This window comes from Mobula hypostoma, chromosome 9 (assembly GCF_963921235.1).
Source record: "Mobula hypostoma chromosome 9, sMobHyp1.1, whole genome shotgun sequence".
Lineage (NCBI taxonomy): Eukaryota > Metazoa > Chordata > Chondrichthyes > Myliobatiformes > Myliobatidae > Mobula > Mobula hypostoma.
In genome coordinates this window covers 36,233,486-36,255,598 of record NC_086105.1, presented here as the reverse complement: position 1 = coordinate 36,255,598, position 22,113 = coordinate 36,233,486, and the positions used below count along the sequence as shown (strand labels likewise).

At 42.4% G+C, this 22,113-nt stretch overlaps 1 protein-coding gene and 1 long non-coding RNA gene across 6 annotated transcripts in view; one reads left to right on the top strand and one right to left on the bottom strand.

The window, feature by feature from the left end:
* The window catches only part of LOC134351638 (protein Wnt-7b), a 104,484-nt gene that overhangs the window by 39,345 nt on the left and 43,026 nt on the right, over positions 1 to 22,113 (top strand). The window lies entirely within an intron of this gene.
* The window catches only part of LOC134351639 (uncharacterized), a 79,981-nt gene continuing 58,332 nt past the window's right edge, over positions 465 to 22,113 (bottom strand). For both annotated transcript variants that reach the window (XR_010019214.1, XR_010019213.1), the window contains one exon: positions 465 to 1,464. This is a non-coding gene — a long non-coding RNA (uncharacterized LOC134351639). The remainder of the gene's footprint in view (positions 1,465 to 22,113) is intronic.

Here is a 22,113-nt window from a genome sequence, read left to right as displayed (position 1 = left end):
ACTGTTTTCAGTCCTGTTTCATAGCAGAGCAGCTGTAAGATCCATGGTTATTTAGTATGATAAGAAGTAGGGGTGGAAATTTAGGGGGGTGTAGATGATGTATTCACCCAGAACAGAGCAAGAAAGTCTGAGAGGGAAGGGGTGGGTTGCAAATATATTGATACAGTGTAGTGCACCACCAATGTGGTCTTTCTGGTCTGGAGCACTGAAGCCTGAACAAGATCAAAGTTTCCCTGGGAGTGGAGCCAGTCAGTTTGCACATTGCAAGGCATTGTTTCAAATTTCTACTTCCTTGTTAGATTTAAAGCAAGCCAAGGTAATCTTGTTTGAAATAAATGTGGCAAAACCGGTTTTAAACACTTCAGACCTTTCATGCCCATCGATTCATTGGTTTGTTCAGGGCTGTGACAGTATTTTCCCATAGGTGTAGATAATTTATTCCAGTGGTCTAATTGGCTGGCCAGCAGGCACTAATCTCCAACTGTGTTTTGAGAACTCAACCACAAATTCTAAAGGGGCATGTTCAGACTGACTTAAAGGGTCACTTTCCTTGAATGTTTATGATATTAGAAAATTCAAATCATATATTCCACTATTACAAAGTATTGCAGAGGCCATTCACCCTATTTAGTTTATGTCAGTATTTGTATTCCACAGTTCTGTCTTGCCTTTCTTTATCTCATCCATATTGTTTCTTCTTTCTGTAATATGATTCTTCCCAATTACCCCTTGGCATAGTGAGTCATGCACTTAACATTCTTTGGATAAAGGACATTTTCCTTGAAATCCTTACCAGTTTACATTTATGAGCTCTGGGTTTATTTATTTTATTAATTTATTTAGTGATACAGTGTGAAGTAGGCCTCTCTGGCCCTTTGAACCATGCTGCCCCAGCAACCCCTCAACCCTGATGAACCCTAACCTAATCATGGGACAATTTCCGATGACCAATTAACCTCCCCATTACGTCTTTGGACTATGGGAGGAAACCAGGGCACCTGGGAAAACCCACGTATTCCACAGGGAAGACTCCTTACAGAATGGCGCCGGAATTGAACTCAGAATTCGAGAATGCCCTGAGCTGTAATAGTGTTGTGTTAACGGTTACACTACTGAGGCGCCCACTACAAGTGAAAACATTGGTGAATTTATCCTATTCACCTTTTTACCTTCTCTTATAATTTTATAATATTGAAACGCGCATCCCATAGTGTGGCCTCATCAGGGCCTGAGACAGTGTTAGTACAGCTCCCCTTCTGCAGAAATTCCACTACATTGTTAGTGTTTTCTTTTGGCTGCCTTGGAATGTTCTTTAACAGCACCTGGAAGGAGAATGCTCAGTTTACAAACAATATGCAGAAATGATAGAGCTAAATCAGTCAAGTAATACCATAAATATGAGTCATTACTTCATTTATTGGTGTCCCAAAACCATTTGCAGCCTGCTCATTGTTCATGATGGTCCTGTAAATTAACGAAAGAAATGCGCGTTAATTTTCTAATTTCTAGTTATTTGAAAATATTCCATATTGATTTTCTGCGTAGGTCATGGTGATGTAATTTGGAGCAAGATATCAGTGACAATCCCTATTTATATTGTCAAATCTCAGTGCAGGATAGTAGCAAGAATGTCTAATCCCATTCAGCCATTTATTTTTTTCATTGTGCAGCGTAGCACTGAGTAGTTTAGACCAGAGAGAGCCCTGGCCCTTGCTTTGGTCTGTGCGGATTTTACTGCAGCTTGTTTCAAGTAACAACATTTCATATGGGATGAAGTACTAGCAGCTGTGAGCAGTTTGTTTGACCATGGCTGAATTATCCTAACCAAGTGAGATTCTGCTTTGCAGTCACCACTATTGCACTGCCAGAACTCAGGCGACTCTGCAGAATATGGAAAGTGAATCTGGACTCTAACCCTCAGCATGTCTTGGTGCCACGTGGGTGCTATGCTTCACCACAGAATGGAAATAGTGAAACTTTGAGTTGCACATTCCAGCTCCAAAAGCTTAATATACCCAAATGGTTCTGTTTGGATTTGTACCTGGGAAAAAAGCAACTGCATTTAACTCAGTTCTCTCTGGTAACTACAATGTTCATGTCACATTAACTGTAATTGTTGGTTAAAGCTCTACCCCAGCACAAACCTGTGTTTACGTTGAGCAGCCCTCTTTGGGTGATGCCATTAAACTATTTGAATTAGACGGTGAGTGTGCTGGTATAGCCCGACAGCGGCAGGACCAAACAACATGACCGGATGACGGCAGAGAGGTTCCCCATTTCAGAAAAGGCAACGGGGAAAATGTGATAATTATAGATCAGTGAACCAAATGTCAGTGACAGGGAAGGTACTAGGAAAAAAATCCTTAAAAGTGGATTTATCATCACTTGGAAAGACTGAGGCTAATTGGAAAGTGACAACATGTCTTTGTTAAGAGCAGATCCTGTCTGACCAACTTGATTGAGTTCTTTGCAGAGGCAATAAAGTGCATAGATGAAGGTTGGGCAGTAGATGTGATTTACATGAACGTTGTGAAGGCATCACATTGGAGACGAGGAGCTGTGTGATCTGAGGCAAATTAGCAAACTGAATCCAAAGGAGAAGATGGCAACGTGACGCAGCACACGCGGCCGCACCGAATGATATCGTATGTGTTAACTAGGGGCCGTGCACAGTCCTGATTTGATGGAGACAGACGTGAGAAGCATGGAGGAACACCTGGAGAAACTTCTGAAATGCCTGCTTCACTGCTGCTGCTACTGTGCAGTCGAGAATCTCCGGAGGGGAAGGCCCCAAATCCTCGGCTTTGCCTATTGCCTGTTGCCGGGGCCGGGGTCAAAGCGCTCGACAGAGATAGGGCTTGGTGCTCGGTGTCAGAGGGCTGGTCGGAGGTTTGAAGTTTTCGGACAGACTCAAGAGTTGGCTGTGGTTGGGTGCTTCCAGGATGCTGCATCGGCAAGTTTGCGGTGCTGGAAGCTCATGGCAGGAAGAGTTTTTTTCCTTCCTTCTACCATCTGCATGAGATGACGGGACTTTCGAGAGACTTTGAGACTTTTTTTTACCATGCTCATGGTCTGTTCTTCATCAAATTACGGTATTGCTTTGCACTGTTGTAACTATATGTTATAATTATGTGGTTTTTGTCAGTTTTTCAGTCGGTTTGTCTTGTGTTTCTGTGATATCATTATGGAGGAACATTGTATCGTTTCTTAATGCATGCATTACTAAATGACAATAAAAGAGGACTGCGTGTCCTCATAATCTAATCCAAAAAAATTGTCTTGACAATGGGAGACAGAGGTTGATGGTAGAGGGTAGTTTTTGCAATTGGCTACTTGTGATTTGTTACACAAGCATTGGTGCTGGGAGCCTTGCTGGTTGTAATATATATGAATGACTTGGACATGAATGTCAGAGGCAGGTTCATGGATGAAACAAAGTTTGGCAGGGTTGATAATGGGGAAGGTAGTCTAAAGTTGCAGAGAGATATCAACGTGTTGGAGAAATGGCTAAAAGAATGGCAGATGGAGTTTAATCCAAATAAATGTGATAAATGTAAATTTTGGAAGGTCTAATGAGGCTCACACATGCATAATGAATTGCAGGGGTTTATGGCGTATTGAGGAACACAAGGGATTTATGATCACTTGGAATGACTGGGACTAGTTGGAGAATGACAACATGTCTTGGAGTACAAGAATAAGTAATTGAAGGCAGTAAAACATGCAGATAATGTGGTTAGGAATACATGGGATACGGGTCTTCATTTTCTGAGGCATTGAATACAGAACTAGGGAGGTAATGTCCCAACTTTATAAAACCTTGGTCAGACCTCAGCTGGTGTACTTTGTGCAGTTCTGGTCCATCATGCCAAAGAAAGGGTGTGACAGCACTGGAAATGAGAAAGGGGATTCTACGTGGGGTGGCATAGATCAGTTGTGAGGAGAGCATGGAGCAGATATGCCTGTTCTCCTTGGAGTGGAGGGGGTTACCAGGTATAGAAACTTTGACTGAGTTAGATAAAATTATGTGGAGTATTAAAAACATAGACTGCAGGAAACTTTCCCCAGATCAGGGGTATGTAAAACTAGGGGACATAGGATTAGAGCAAGAGAGAAACATTTCAGAGGGATTTTGAGGGGGACGACCTTCACCTACAGAGTGGTGAGTACCCAGAATGAACTGCCTAAGAGCGTCATTGACAGCATTTAAGAAGTGTCTAGTCAACCTCTAGAACTGCCTAAGCAGAGAGTGTTCTGCACTGAGTACAGGGTAATGGGATTAATGTGGAATGTGCCCACTGGTCAGTGTGGCTGAGTTGAACTGATGGCCTCTTTCCATGCAGTACGATTCTATGATTCTACGGCAGCAAATTATAGAAGGAAGCAAATTAGCTGGCATCGTTTCAGTTGCATGGATAAACAGCACAGAATTCCTCATTGAAGTGGGAGTCAATGCTGGTTTGGTGTTCTGTTTTTTTTGCAGTCAGGGTTCCACCAGCACTTTTCCAAATTATATCCAGAGACTGGATACAACGGTTCTCCAGTCACCACCATGCCCCACCTGAATGAGTATTTGGGGGGTGGGGGAGTGAAGCATATTGGACACTGTTTAAGATGAGCGATGATAGTTAATGGTATGGGAAATGTTGATGATTTGCAGGGCTACATATAGGAAAAGGGCAGGGGAGATGGCGGCATGTTCAGATGCAGCTGTCTCTCCGAGGTCAACCAAAGGTGCTTTTGTCTTTTTTACAATCGCAAGACAATGCTGGACATTAAGAAATTCGAGTACTGTAGATCTACCGCATCAGCGAGCTGCTCATTGGCGGAGAGCTGTAGGAGCTGGAATTGGTGTGGACCGTGTTACTGCCTGCCACAGGAAGACATCGGAGTCAGTGCGTGCATGGTTGCTTACTGAAAATGCAAAGTACTGCAAGTCCTTTTCCCTTTTTATTAGCGAGACAGATGGCAGGGGAGCTTTGTGGTTCGGTTATAGCAAGGACTAGGCCTCAAGCCATGGGTTGGCCTTTTGCAGAAGTCTGGGAGAGGAGACGCCAGAGGTGATGTAGCACGGTGGCCATGCTGGGTTGGTGACCAGCCCCTCCCATCGGTGCTGTTCTCCAGTGTTCACTCCGTGAAAGAAAAGCTGCATACGTACATTCCTCTGCGCACTTCTGAGAATTGTTTGTTCTTGCCAATAGCACCCATGCACCATCTATTTACAGGGCATGTTACTCAGAAACTTTTTGTGTGAATGTATGATTACTGCTATCTTATATGTGCTATATGTGCTGTGTATGAATGTTGGTACTGTGTTTTCCATCTTGGCCCCCAAGGAATGCTGTTTCATTTGACTGTATTCACGTATGGTTGAATGATAATTAAACTGGAACTTGAACTTGAGTGAGACTAGATTACTCCCTACAATAAACTGAGAGAGATTTGATGGGCTGTGGCTTCTTTCCAAGAAGAGTTCTGTACTCTGCATACAATTACCATGTGCTCTCCAGGCAGGCAGTGGGCAGTACAGCTGAAATACTGGATAAAGATTTCTGCACTTCCCTTCTCTGCTGAGCATTTCCATTTGGCACAGCAACCTCTTGTGGATTTAGTACCAAATTAGCAATATATTATACAGATTATTAATGTTGCCTCTAATACTTATTAATGAATCACTTGGCTGAGCTTGTGTGGATTTATTTAATATTATTACAAAAACATTGTAGGGAAATAAAACCAGAAAATACTGGAAACACTCAGCTGGTCAGGCAGCAACTGTGGAAGGAGAAACCGAATTAACTTTCCAAGAGGAATGCTCGCCCTAATGATTTATAGGTGATAGAAATGGAGGCAAGTCTCCCGTGGCTGAAGGGTAGAGCCCCTGATCTGACCCTGTCCCAATGCAATTCACTTCCCCTGACAAACATTAAAGAATAGATGAGGAAAGGGTTAAGTCGTTGTTTAGTAATTTGCCCAATTGTTCTGATTCCATGCATAATTTTCCACTGTGTCCTTGAGTGGTTCTCCACGCTCCTATCTGTTTTTAATGTAGATTTAAAAGGCCTTGGGATTCTCTTTAATCCAAATCACCAAGGGCATTCCACGCTCCTATTTAGCACTCCTGATTCCTCCTACCTTCTTTATATTCCTCTTAGAGCCTGTCCAATTTCAGCTTCCTAAACCTTGTGTGTGTTTCCTTTCTCTTTTTGACTAATAGAACATAGAACATAGAATAGTACAGCACAGTACAGGCCCTTCGGCCCACAATGTTGTGCCGACCCTCAAACCCTGCCTCCCATATAAGCCCCCACCTTAAATTCCTCCATATACCTGTCTAGTAGTCTCTTAAACTTCACTAGTGTATCTGCCTCCACCACTGACTCAGGCAGTGCATTCCACGCACCAACCACTCTCTGAGTAAAAAACCTTCCTCTATTATCCCCCTTGAACTTCCCACCCCTTACCTTAAAGCCATGTCCTCTTGTATTGAGCAGTGGTGCCCCGGGGAAGAGGCGCTGGCTATCCACTCTATCTATTCCTCTTATTATCTTGTACACCTCTATCATGTCTCCTCTCATCCTCCTTCTCTCCAAAGAGTAAAGCCCTAGCTCCCTTAATCTCTGATCATAATGCATACTTTCTAAACCAGGCAGCATCCTGGTAAATCTCCTCTGTACCCTTTCCAATGCTTCCACATCCTTCCTATAGTGAGGTGACCAGAACTGGACTCAGTACTCCAAGTGTGGCCTAACTAGAGTTTTATAGAGCTGCATCATTACATCGCGACTCTTAAACTCTATCCCTCGACTTATGAAAGCTAACACCCCATAAGCTTTCTTAACTACCCTATCCACCTGTGAGGCAACTTTCAGGGATCTGTGGACATGTACCCCCGAGATCCCTCTGCTCCTCCACACTACCAAGTATCCTGCCATTTACTTTGTACTCTGCCTTGGAGTTTGTCCTTCCAAAGTGTACCACCTCACACTTCTCTGGGTTGAACTCCATCTGCCACTTCTCAGCCCACTTCTGCATCCTATCGATGTCTCTCTGCAATCTTTGACAATCCTCTACACTGTCTACAACACCACCAACCTTTGTGTGGTCTGCAAACTTGCCAACCCACCCTTCTACCCCCACATCCAGGTCGTTAATAAAAATCACGGAAAGTAGAGGTCCCAGAACAGATCCTTGTGGGACACCACTACTCACAATCCTCCAATCTGAATGTACTCCCTCCATCAGCACCCTCTGCCTTCTGCAGGCAAGCCAATTCTGAATCCACCTGGTCAAACTTCCCTGGATCCCATGCCTTCTAACTTTCTGAATAAGCCTACCGTGTGGAACCTTGTCAAATGCCTTACTAAAATCCATATAGATCACATCCACTGCACTACCCTCATCTATATGCCTGGTCACCTCCTCAAAGAACTCTATCAGGCTTGTTAGACACGATCTGCCCTTCACAAAGCCATGCTGACTGTCCCTGATCAGACTATGATTCTCTAAATGTCTATAGATCCTATCTCTAAGAATCTTTTCCAACAGCTTTCCCACCACAGACGTAAGGCTCACTGGTCTATAATTACCTGGACTATCCCTACTTCCTTTTTTGAACAAAGGGACAACATTCACCTCCCTCCAATTCTCCGGTACCATTCCCATGGACAACGAGGACATAAAGATCCTAGCCAGAGGCTCAGCAATCTCTTTTCTCGCCTCGTGGAGCAGCCTGGGGAATATTCTGTCAGGTCCCGGGGACTTATCTGTCTTAATGTATTTTAACAACTCCAACACCTCCTCTCCCTTAATATCAACATGCTCCAAAACATCAACCTCACTCATATTGTCCTCACCATCATCAAGTTCCCTCTCATTGGTGAATACCGAAGAGAAGTATTCATTGAGGACCTCGCTCACTTCCACAGCCTCCAGGCACATCTTCCCACCTTTATCTCTAATCGGTCCTAACTCCTGTCATCCTTTTTTTCTTCACATAATTGAAGAATGCCTTGGGGTTTTCCTTTACCCTTCTCGCCAAGGCCTTCTCATGCCCCCTTCTTGCTCTTCTCAGCCCCTTCTTAAGCTCCTTTCTTGCTTCCCTATATTCCTCAATAGACCCATCTGATCCTTGCTTCCTAAACCTCATGTATGCTGCCTTCTTCCACCTGACTAGATTTTCCACCTCACTTGTCACCCATGGCTCCTTCACCCTACCATACTTTAAATCTTCCTCACCGGGACAAATTTATCCCTAACATCCCGCAAGAGATCTCTAAACATCGAACACATGTCCATAGTACATTTCCCTGCATAAACATCATCCCAATTCACACCCGTGAGTTCTAGCCTTATAGCCTCATAATTTGCTTTTCCCAATTAAAAATTTTCCTGTCCTCTCTGATTCTGTGATAATGCTAAAGGCCAGGGAGCAGTGGTCACTGTCCCCCATTGAGAGATCTGTGACCTGACCCAGTTCATTACCTAGTACTAGATCTAGTATGGCATTCCCCCTGGTCAGACTGTCCACATACTGTGAGAGGAATCCATCCTGGACACACTTAACAAACTCTGCCCCATCTAAACCTTTGGAACTAATCAGGTGCCAATCAATATTAGGGAAGTTAAAGTCACCCATGATAACAACCCTGTTATTTTTGCACCTTTCCAAAATCTGCCTCCCAATCTGCTCCTCTGTATCTCTGTTGCTACCAGGGGGCCTATAGAATACCCCCAGTAGAGTAACTGCTCCCTTCCTGTTCCTGACTTCTACCCATATTGACTCAAAAGAGGATCCTGCTACATTACCCACCCTTTCTGTAGCTGTAATAGTATCCCTGACCAGTAATGCCACCCCTCCTCCCCTTTTTCCGCCCTCTCTATCCCTTTTAAAGCACTGAAATCCAGGAATATTGAGAATCCATTGAGAATCTGCAACATCTCTCAATCCAAGGTCCAAGGTTCAGAAATCTTGTACTTCTTGCATCTTGTAAATCTTGTATCCTTGTATTTCTTCTTCACAAGAATGTTGGTCCTGAAATATGACTTTTAAGTGACTCCCACATATCAGACCTGGATTCACTCAGTAACCCCTGTTCTGCCTTTTCCCTCAGTTTGGCACTTACCCTGATGTCCAGTCTTATCCACAACTATTTGAAAACTTGGTTGTGATCACTGTTCCCAAGATGTTCTACCTCTGAAACTCTGATCACCTGACCAAGTTCATTTCCTGATAAAGGTCCAGAATAGCACCTTTCCAGGGTGGGCTATCTACATACAGTGTCAAGAACCTCTCCAGGATGCACCTAACAAATTGTGTCCCATCTAAGTATTTGGCATTAAGGGAGTTCAGGTCAGTACTGGGGATCTTAAAGTCACCCACTACAGCTACCCTGTTGGTTTTGTATCTTTCCTTAATTGCCTACATATTTGTTCCTTTGCCTCCCACTGGCTATTGGGAATATAAGTGCATCATATTACTGCACCATTCTTATTCCCGAACTCTACCCAAAATGACTCATCGGATAAACCCTCCAGGATGTCCTTGCTGAGAGCCACCGTATGTTTTCCTTGATTGGGTCACATCTGAAATATCAAACTTCTGGTCCTACCCATCCTTCAATCATAAGGGTTACAACATCGTCATGCCATGTTATTCAAAGTCCTAACATTTCAATTGAGTAATGTTTATGATGGTTCCTTTGCTCATCAAGTGAACAGGCAGCAATAATCAAAGTTCCCACCCACCTGGACATTCTCTCTTCTCCCCTCTCCCATTGAGCAGAAGATACAAAAGCCTGAAGGCACATATCACCAGGCTCAAGGACAGATTCTTTCCCACTTTTATCAGTTGAATGGACCTTTTTGAATGACAGGATGAACTCTTTGCATAACCTACCTCATTACAGCCTTCTATCTTATTGTCAGCCTGCACTCTCATCTATAACTGTAACACTTCGTTCTCATTATAATCATTGATTACCTACACAATACTTTTCCTGTAACTTTTACACCACATTCTGCATTGTTATTGTTATAACTTATTCTATCTCATGGCACTGATAATGATTTGATTTATATGAACAATATGCAAGACATGCTTTTCACTCTATCTTGGTAAACGTGAGAGGCCCTCCGTCGTTTGGGATCGACCACAGATGTTGCATTCCAGCTGTCCACGTGATATGCAAACCAGGGCAGTACGATATGGAGAGCAAGCTGTTGCCCATGTAGCAGGCTTCCCTTCTCCACATAGATGATAAATCCAAAGGAACGGCAGAGACTGATACAGTTTGGTACCAGCAGCGTCCCATGGGTTGCCAGTCAGTGTAGAACTCAACATAGGACTGCCTTAGGGATTCCAGCACTGAATTTTCCCTCAGGGTTTTACTCCTGAAGCCTTCGCCATGAGTGGGTATAGCTGCAAGGCAGTGGAGGTTTGAGGTCAGCGTTTTCCTTCTCCTAGAGGAGCTGCCAGTCACAGCTAACAAGTCCCATCTGCCTGAAGACCAAAAAACCATAAGACATAGGAGCAGAATTAGGCCATCTAGCCCATGGAGTCGGCTCTGCCATTCAATCAAGGCTGATCCTTTTTTTCCCCTCCTCAACCCCAGTTCTCAGCCTTCTCCCTGTAACCTTTGATGCCATGTCCAATCAAGAACCTATCAATTTCCACCTTAAATACACCCAGCGACCTGGCCTCCACAGCTGCATGTGGCAACAAATTCCACCAATTCGCCACCCTTTGGCTAAAGAAATTTTTCCGCAACTCTATTTTGAAAGGGCACCCCTCTATCCTGAAACTGTGCCCTCTTGTCTTAGACTCTGCCACCATGGGAAACAGCCTTTCCACATCTACTCTGTCCAGGCCTTTCAACATTTGAATGGTTTCAATGAGATCCTCCCTCATCCTTCTGAATTCCAGCAAGTACAGACCCAGAGCCATCAAACGTTCCTTGTATGATAATCCTTTCATTCCTGGAATCATCCTTGTGAACCTCCTCTGGACCCTCTCCTGTGCCAGCACATCTTTTCTAAGATGAGGGGCCCGAAACTGGTCACAATGCTCAAGGTGAGGCCTCAAGCCACTTGTTTTAAAGAGCTAGTAATCCTCTTTTGCCTCTTGTCCTGTCAGTAGAAATGGTTGTGCTGGGCTTTGTAACTAAGCCACCTGTGAGGGCCTGGTTGTCAGGGGCACACCACTGGGAGCAGAAGGAACAATTTGGGCAAATATGACAATAATAAACTAATGCCAATATGTGTATGTGTGAGAGAGGGAGAGTGAGAATCTGATTATCAGTGAGGCTAAATAATTACGGTAGCAGCACTCATAATGGGTCTCCTGAGTCACTTGCTGCTGCAGCTGCACTGTCACCACCCCCCCCCCCGCCCACCTCGCAGCCTCGCAGCTTGGGCTAGGATCTTTTTGCAAGGTTTGCTGTGCAGCTTGTGTGGCCAGCTCATTGGCTCATTGGATACTGCCAGAAGTGATATCAGCTCTGCTCCTTTCGCTCTTGCTGTACTGCCAGAGAAAACCAGGCAATGAAATCACCCAGCAAGCGAGGAAAGGACGCCTGTTACAACTTTAAAGAAAACCATCTATTCAAACAACTGGTTTTGGAGTTTACTGTTAATTTCTTTACTCTGTTGCAGGGGAGAGACACCTGGCCTTCACTCAGAAAGCGAGTTTGATAATTTACCATATTGAAAACTGCAGACAAACTTGACTGGATAATGCAGCATGTAGAAGTACTGAGAGAGGTCCTCGTGATAAAAGCTGCTTGGGTTGGTAACCCCTAGCATTTAAAAAATTGTGACTAACACTGAATTAATAGAGTGCTGAATAGCGTCATCACACAGTAATTTAATCAAAAGCCCAGTGACAGAGAAACCAAACGTTTTCTGAAACATTATTGTATCGAACACATTAATTCCAGTTTCCTTAGCAACAGATAAATCAAACAGCTTTACTATTTAACATGTTTGTAAATTTCAGTCTCACAGAAGACACATCATGACTCTTTCAACAATGAAGGCTGCCCGTAACCTCTGGGTCACATCCCTCAATATTCCCAAAGATAACCACATCCTGAGGGTCCAGTCTGCTCCTGAATGAACCAGTGACATCTAGTGGTTTTTTCTAATTTTTCCAATTTTCTCCCATTCCCATGAGTTAAAAAAAAATCCTCATTCATTCATTAACACCTTGCTAAATGTCCATGGGGTTCCTGTGTTTCTGAAGTGCTGATTGATGTTGTGGGATTTTTGTACCACATTGAGGTTACTGTCAATGGCAATACAGGTTTCTGGTTCTGAATTACAACAGTTGATCTTGAGAATTTTATATTGGGGTAAAGAATGAAGTTGCAAGGGCAGCACGGGAGCGTAATGCTTTACAGCACCAGTGACCTGGGTTTAATTCTGCCACTGAATAAAAGGAGTTTGTATATTCTCCCCGTCACCACATGGGTTTCCTCCGGGTGCTCCGGTTTCCTCCCACATTCCACTGGTCACATGGGCATAATTGGGTGGTGCTAGGTCATTGGGCCGGAAGGGACATTTACTGTGCTATATCTCTAAATGAATAAGTAGATCTATATAAATAGGCCGATTGCATCAGTCATCTGCCTAAATACTTCACAGCCATTGAAGCATTTTTGAAGTAGTCAGTGTTGTAATCAAGAATAACCAGCACAAATGGCATTGATGAATGACAGCATTACTTGATTCACATTCTTAGTGCTTGAGTAGGATGATGATGTAACAGTTACTGAGCTAGTAAATCAGAGACCTAGACAAAGACCTGACCTCACATCTCACCACGGGATTAAATTCAATTAGTGATCTGGAATCTGGAAGAAGAACAATGAGTCTTACCAATAAGCATCACAAAAACTCTTAAGATTGATTTAAGAACCTGTTTGCTTCACTTCAAGGGAGGAAGTCTGCCATCATCATCTGGTCTGGTTCAAGTGTGACTCCAAACTCCTTTGACAAAGTGAACTCTGATGTGGCCTCAGTTTGAAGGCATCTCATTGCCACCTTCTCAAGGCAATTAGTGATACCTTGCTAGTGACACCTGAATCCTGGGAAATGAATCAGTAGAAATAAGGAGATGGATCTTGAACAAGATACTGTATATATCTAAAAGTTGTCATGTGATCTTTTCTAAACCCCCTGAGGTGGCTACCTCAAACACAAGCAATACAGTACCACAGTGCAGATCTCGCTCATCGCAGCACTGGTGTCATTTGAAGTGTTGCATGCAAGGCTTGATATAATGACTTTCTGACTTGAAAGCGTAAGTGCTCTACCACTGATAATTTTACATGCATACCTCTTATTTATCGGCAAACAAACTGTTAGGAACACTTAGGTTTACAAGACTCCTTTGCATCTTTCATTTAGCTTCACTTAAAGAAATGAAGAAGCACTAACTTCATCCACAATGTGTCCAGTGTTTATAGAAGCCAGTGCCCTGAGCATTCCCTGTCAATGCACAATACTAATATTTTGAAGTTTATCTCTTTTTGCCTTGTTTCCCACTAGATAGAAGCTGAGGGGTGTAATGGTGAATTGCTCCTTGTGGATGTTAAAATCCACTTTCATGCAGATTATAATCCTTAATGAAGAAGATGTCAAGTGTGAACCTTCGTGTTGCCAAGAAGTGAGGATTATGGTGCTTACATCTGTAGCAGTGAACATGTTTGAGGGCAGATTACTTCCATTCCTGCTTGGTGCTGGGTGTTTGTAATCACAGCATCTCAGATGACCCAGCTGTTTAACTAAGAGTTTTCAATGTCCGGCCCATCTGAGAGCCTTGTAAAGATGGTTGCCCCTTGACAGCTACGCACAATAATAGTGGCAGCATACTTCCCTATCTCCGTACTTTCAAATGTTCATAAACTTAAATAAAATTCTGCTGCCCACATTCTAACTTGCACCATCACCTTTCATTCTGACCAGTATGGGCTCCTAGTCCACCAACTTTTCATCCTCAAAATCAAATCTCTTTGGAGTCTCGCTCATTCTCATCACTAAAATCTAACACAGCCCTAAAATCCTTCAACAATTATGCATTTCTATCCCTTTTTTACAGTTCTAATGTCTAACTTTCCACATAATTCTCTCACCTCTTAAAATACACCTGATACTTTACACTTTATTGTCGCCAAACAATTGATACTAGAACGTACAATCATCACAGCGATATTTGATTCTGCGCTTCCTGCTCCCTGGATTACAAATTAATTGTAAATATTAAAAATTTAAATTATGAATCATAAATAGAAAATAGAAAAATGGAAAGTAAGGTAGTGCAAAAAAAAAACGAAAGGCAGGTACGGCCCAGATCCAGGTCAGGATCCATTCAGCAGTCTTATCACAGTTGGAAAGAAGCTGTTCCCAAATCTGGCCGTACGAGTCTTCAAGCTCCTGAGCCTTCTCCCGGAGGGAAGAGGGATGAAAAGTATGTTGGCTGGGTAGGTTGTGTTCTTGATTATCCTGGCAGCACTGCTCCGACAGCGTGCGGTGTAAAATGAGTCCAAGGACGGAAGATTGGTGTGTGTGATGTGCTACGCCGTGCTCACGATCCTCTGCAGCTTCTTCTGGTCTTGGACAGGACAACTTCCATACCAGGTTGTGATGCACCCTAGAAGAATGCTTTCTACGGTGCATCTATAAAAATTAGTGAGGGTTTTAGGGGACAAGCCAAATTTCTTTAGTTTTCTCAGGAAGTAAATGCGCTGGTGGGCCTGATTGGCAGTGGACTCTGCTTGGTTGGACCAAGTCAGGTCATTTGTGATATTGACCCCGAGGAACTTAAAGGTTTTGACCTGTTCCACTTGCGCACCACCGATGTAAATTGGGTCATGCGGTCTGCTACTCCTTTTGAAGTCAACAACCAATTCCTTCGTCTTGCTGACGTTGAGGGATAGGTATCGTCTTCGCACCATGCCACCAGGTTCTTAATTTCCTCTCTATACTCAAACTCATCATTACCCAAGATACGGCCTATAATTGTTGTGTCATCAGCAAACTTATATATTGAGTTTGATGGAAACTTGGCTACACAATCATGGGTGTACAGTGAGTATAGCAGGGGGCACAACACACAGCCCTGTGGGGCACCGGTGCTCAGAGTGATTGTAGAGGAGAGCTTATCTCCTATTTTTACAGCCTGGGTCCTGTCTGTGAGGAAGTTGAAGATCCAACTGCAGATCTAAGTGCTAAGGCCCAGGTTCTGGAGCTTAGAGATCAGTTTATTTGGAATGATGGTATTAAAGGCAGAGCTGTAGACAATGAATAGGAGCCTTACATATGCGTCTTTATTCTCCAGGTGTTCTAAGGAGGAATGTAGGGCCAGAGAGATGGCATCTGCCGTTGACCTGTTGCTCACCAGTCCCATTTTTTCTTTCTTTACTTTTGTGACAGTTTTATCAGATAGGTCTGCTTGTGCAATGCCAGAGGTAATATACAAATGCAAACTGTTGTTAGTCTGTGAGATACAATAACATTACCTTGATGCTTTACTGGTATCCAATTAGATAAGGGATGGTCTTGACCTTAACTCCATGATGAATGCATTTGTTACCATTGGTTCCCTGTCTTCAATGCACTTACCTTATTGAAATCTATCTATTTCTCCTTTTAATTCTGCAACTGACTTTGCCCTCACTGCTTTTTGGGGTGGGGGGGGGGAGTCCTCTTTTCTTCAATACTTTAGTTCTACTTTTAAGTTATGTCCACTAAAAGATATAGTTTCTCTCCATCTATCCCAACAGATTGCTTTTTCTTTTTATGCCATCTTGTAAGTGTCTTAGGAGTGATATTATTTTAGTTCATGGTGCCTGAAACAGAAACTAACATTTAGTCAATGTTATCAGGAAAACTGATAATAAATATAGCAAATGCATTCAGCGTGTTAGTTGTAGGCCAATGTGGTTCTGAAAATTCTGCAAATACTCAGCAAATCAGGGTTGGTGCTTCTGGGCAGTGGCCATTCAAGCAGAAATGGGAAGTATTTAAGGTGTGGACATGAGGAAATCTGCAGATGCTGGAAATTCAAGCAACACACACACACAAAAAATACTGGTGGAACGCAGCAGGCCAGGCAGCATCTATAGGAAGAGGTACAGTCGACGTTTTGGGTCGGGACTCTTCGTCAAGACTTCAGGTGTAACAGGCTTTGCATCAGCAACTGACGTGTTCTAAATATGTGCTGGGGACAGCCCACAAGTGTCGCTTCTGGTACCAGTGTAGCACGGCCACAACCTACTAACCCTGACCTGTACATCTTTGGAATGTGGGAGGAAGCCAGAGCACCTGGAGGAATCCCAAGCGGTGATAGGGAAAGCATGCAAACTCCTTATAGACAGCTACAGGAATTGAACCCTGATTGGTGGTGCTGTAATAGCAACAAGCCTGGGACCTCTGTGCACACAGTCACAGACAGAAATTTCAGATCTGCCTGTTATTGGTTGGTGTCGTATACTTCAATGGACTGCAATGCTGAACTCCTGGTGAAACTAAAATTCAGCTCTCGCCTCTAAGATTCTACTTGCCATGTTGGGGAATTAGTTTGTGGACCAAATTTCAGTTGATATTTTTAATGTTAAATTCTTTATTTCATTTTAATAATTTTTGAATGTTTCTGAATGTCTGAGAAAAAAAACGAGGAGAAGACCTTTTTGGTTGTCAAAACTGACAGGAAGGTCTTAGCAGTGGAGTTCCTTTGTTGCAGTCTGAGGCTTTGCCATCACTGGGGTGCTTGTTGCTGGAGTCTGGGATGCTTTGAGCTCACAGGATAGGCCAGTTACATCTAAACCAGGAGAAGGCTGACAGCAGGTGGTGATTTGTAGATGGTTGTCCGTGCTGGCAGAACTCAGTCCTGGCTTTCTCTAACATTCGATTCTTCAAAATATTGGGACCACGCTTCTCGACAATGGAATGTGATATAATATGGTTCTTACATTGCAGAGTAATGAACTACCTTCCTACCATTTCCCTATACATTCTCCAGTACTGAAGGCCCTTCTGAACTTAAGCCCTTAGAATGAGTGGTTTTGAGCTTCTGGACAGATTACTGCTATTTTCAAAAATGATTATAAATTATCTTAGTTGTCTCTGCAAATAGTCAAGCCTAGCAGGCATTTCTAATGCTTTAATGTTACCAGAAATGTTGTACAATTTTGCTGACTGTTTCTCCATTCATTTCAAGAAGCTCTGGCCCTCTGTCAGCATTTTCCTAGCCATGTGGCTAACGTCAGAATCATTGGCTATGGAACAACAGAACTGGCAGCCCAACACTCTACTGTAAAAAGCTCAAGCAATTCACTGCTTTGACCAAATTACCTCGTCTTCCTCCTCTTTATAAGGATTTAACATTTAAAATACAATTGTAACAAAAGTAATTCATTAGTTAGCATGCCCATTATATGACAGATAAGGAACCGGTTAAATAGCTTGCCAATTACAAGAGTGAATACACGTGGAATATGCCAGTTTACTTTCTCCTCGGGCCATGGAGAAGACTCCTGCTGGAAACCAGAATGAAAAGATCAAAGGACATAGGAGCAGAATGAGGCCACTCAGCCCATTGAGTCTGCTCCACCATTCGATCATGCCTGACATATTTTCCCTCTCAACCCCACTCTCCTGTAACCTTTGACGCCCCTACTCTTCAAGAACCTATCAAGCTCTGCATTAAATGTACCCAGTGACTTTGCTTCCATTGGATCCGATGAAGGGTCTCAGTGCGAAACCTCAACTGTTTGTTCCTTATCATAGATGCTGCCGAACTTGCTGTGTTCGTCCAGCACTTTTGCATGTGTTATGTCCTAATGCAAGAGGGTCTTTAAATAAAAGCATCTGAAGCTGATTTTTTAAAAAGTCTTCCTCTCCTTGCGGGACAAAAGCAGCAAACGTGGAGAAATTATTGGCACAGACTTGATGGAACTGTTGACTGTTATTGCATTATGTGGTAATTGACCTTCAAGATCTGCTTGGAGCTACCAGCTGTTGTCATTGCTGTATCAGTACCATTGAGTGACACCCGATATCTGTAGCCATGCTTCACAATGCCAGTACTTTGGTAAGGGAGCCAACAGGTTCTCATAATTTTTCAGATATCTTTCTCTTGTGAGCTTGAATGGTAATTAAACACACTATGGCTGATACAGTATTATGGAAGGCAGGCTATTTCCTGTCATATTCTGTGCATGCCAACATTGCTGAAAGCGCTGGAAGCCAAATAATTAAATGTATTTAAGAAGCAGTTAGATATTGTTCTTCAGGCTCAAGGGATCAAAGCATATGTGGAGCATGTAAAAACAAGGTACTGGATTTGGATGACCAGCGATAACTATATTAACTTGCAGAGCAGGTTGGATAGGCTATTCCCATTTTCTGTTTCTCTGTAGCAGTATGAACTGTGAAGTACAGAGTAACTGCTGGGGAGTCACAGGGCACATTTGTTCATGAGACACCCCTTTTACTTCTTTTCTCTATTGATTATCTCAAAACTAGTATTTTTGTATAAAGTGCCAGGAGCTGTAGACAATTAAATGTCTACAATTTCTATAACGTACAGAATTAACCAAATTGCTCAAAATGCCCGCTAGGAAGAGGGAAATCATCTGCACGAAAAGGAAAATGGCTAACAGTTTTACTTACTACATTTGATAACTTCAATTATGCTCTGAACACCCATGTCTTATTCTACATTGTGCATGAAATATAACCCCTCTGTTATCCTCAGTTACTCTCAATCAATAAACTTCTAACAATAATAAATGAGGCCAGTTGGTCCTCACTTCTCCACTAGCTCCGGAGGAGTTCTGTTTACTCTTTCTTTACTTCCCTGTCTGTTTCTTTTTGCCTAATATATTCCTGGGTCTTTGCGATTACTGTGTGACCCTTTCTGGTCTCCCTTTTATCCTCTGTTTTGAGGACTTTTTATGTTGTCCAAATATCTCCATGGTTTCATTAGATTCCATGGGATGCAATCCTGTTTCTCAAGTATGGGCTTTAGGTTTGTTAGCTAGGTGGTAACCTCTCATCCTTCCATTATCTTCAATGGAATATCCTGAACCAGCATTGCCAATGACACATTGTAAAGATCCTCAATCTAATCTTTTGTAACCTCCATACTGCACAGTCTCAGTATCCTGTCGCCTGCCTTGCAGTAGTTTCTTCCTGTTGTAAAGTAAGTGATGGTGTATGGCTGAAAGACATAGCTCCACCTAGCTGTTGCAATGTGTTTCTCTTCGTTACACTTCACACTTCTGTCTTGAGGATATCTAGCCTTCTTTGCTTTGCGGCTTCACTCAACTGTTCTAATGAGTAACCATGCTGTAGTAATTAATGTTCCATTAAATATAATCTGAATATAAGGCTGTTAGGCTTAAGCTTATTTCTTTGTTCAGCTGGCTCTTCCAACACAAACAGCCCTGACTGTTCTTTTATTTTTACAGGCCTTAGTTTGTTTGAATACCTAAGTAACGTTATAGACCCTCGATTATCTCCATTCAACCTAAAATTATCATGTATCTCTAAGTCTATGTTTTATTCCTCAAGCCCCTTATTATCTTAGTAGCTTTATTTTGTAGCTCAGCTAAATCACATCTGTGGTGTAAGTTCCAAGTCTGCACACACTTCTTTCAGTTGGATCTGACCAATGCTCCATATAATTGTGCATACATAACTTTGACTTACATATATTTATTTTCGCAACCCAACATCTTTTATGTTGTTTTGCCACCTGCCAGATATTGACGATCTATTCAGAGATTTATTATGAATCTAAGATTATTTTCCTACCTTAATTAGTATTCTCCACTAATGGTGTAACCGTTCTGCAGTTTCTTAATATCCAAGTCCATTTTACCTTTCTAGATTAAATTAACATTTCCAAATGTCTGCCCATTTCTTTAAACAAAATAGTTTTCTTTCCAAACTCTGCGGTAGTGATTACATTTGCTATTTTAGTTATCTGTATATTTTGAGACATATTTGCTCACAGGTTACTAATAAATTACAGAAATACAAGTTAAAGCACTGAGTACTGTGGGGCTCCACTTATCACACCTTTCTGTCCAGATCACTTCCCATTTACAAATACACTCTGTTCCCTTTTACTCAGCCAATTTTCAATCTACTTTGGTATGCTTCCACCAATTACACAAGCACAGATTTTGTCCAGTTTTCAGTGAGGTATAATACCAAAAAGATTATAAAAATCCAAATGTTTGCATTTTTCACACATCCAAATTTTTTGTTACTTTATTAAGAAAAATTCTTCGTTTGGAATCACTTGGCTTTGCTTTTGAGAATGTCTACTTATTCTCTTTTTTAATAAATAGCTTTTGAAGGATGTCGGGGTGGAGATATGTCTTTACCAAAGGAGATGTAAGGTGCTCCTTCCCTCCACTAGCCTGTAGGTCACCCATGGGCAAGGTGTAGCACCCGCCTAGCCACCCCCCCCCACCCTGCCCAATGTCATGGGAGCAGGTGGTGGATGATCTAATCAGCAACCGGTCCATATCAGAAGTCCTGGTTATGCAACTGGTGTCAGGCAGACAATTGCTAAACACTCTTGATAATGGCTGGGGTCATCTGTCTTGTAAAGACACTGCCCAGAAGAAGGCAATAGCAATCCACTTATGCAAAAAAAGATGTGCCAAGAACAATCATGGTCATAGAAAGTATGGTCATGACCACGCCGTACGACATGTCACATAACAAATGAATGAACTAGTTTTTGACGATTAATACCACAGTTCTTTTTTCAAGTAAACCATACTTTTAATAAATGGCTGGTAATATATAGTTCTATAGTTAATCCTAAATATATCCACTGGTAGCGATGTTCACTTTCCATTTTATTATTGTAAAATTCTTTTTGTAAATATTATTTAAAACATTTCTTGAATGTAAAGCAACATTAGTAGATTGAATGACCTCAAGCTCCTGTCTCACTACTCTCCCCTCCCCCTTTCTACTGGTTCTCTCCCCTCTCCACACAGTCCTGATGTAACGATTTGACCCAATATGTCGACGATTCTATACAGTGGCACTAGAAAGTTTGTGAACCCTGTAGAATTTTCTCCATTTCTGCATGAATATGACCTAAAATGTGATCAGGTTTTCATGTAAATCCTAAGACTAGATAAAGAGAACCCAATTAAATAACACAAAAACAATATACTTGTTCATTTATTAATTGAGAAAAATGATCCAATTTACATGTATTTGTTGGAAAAAGTATGTGAACCTGTGGGATAATGCCTTCTACAAAAGCTGTTTGGAGTCAGGTGTTTTGATCAATGAGATGAAATTGGAGGTGTGGGTAGTAGAGGTGCCCTGCCCTATGAAAGAGAGACACAAAGTCAGGTTACTGACAGAGCCTGCTCTTCTCAAGAAAGATGTGCACCATGCCTTGATCAAAACAACTTTCAGAGGACCTTAGAATAAGAATTGTAGAAATATATGAAGCTGGAAAGGTCTACAAAAGCATTCTAAAGACCTGAGTGTTCATCAGTCCACAGTAAGAGAAATTGTCTACAAATGGAGGAAATTCAGTACTCTTTTACTCTCCCTTGTGGACATCCTGCAAAGTTCATAGTAAGATCACAATGTGCAGTGCTGAAGGAATTGATAAAGAACCCAAGGGTAACAGCAAAAGACCTTTAGAAATCTCTAGAACTTGCTAAGCTCTCTGTTCATGTGTCGACTATAAGAAAGCACTGAACAAGAATGGTGTTTATGGAAATACACCACAGAGGAAACCACTGCTCTCCAAACAAAACATTGCTGCATGTCTCAAGTCTGCAAAAGACCACCTGGATGTTCTACAACACTTCTGGGACAATGATCTGAGGGCAGATGAGACAAAAGTTGAACTTTTTGGCTGAAATGCACCTTGCTATGTTTGGAGGAAAAAGGGCACTGCACACCAACACCAAAACCTCATCCCAATTGTTAAGCATAGTGGAAGGAGCATCATGGTTTGGGGCTGCTTTGCTGCCTCAGGGCTTGGACAGTTTGCAATCATTGAGGGAACAATGAATTTTAAATTGTATCAAGAGATTTCACAGGGGAATGTCAGGGTGCAGT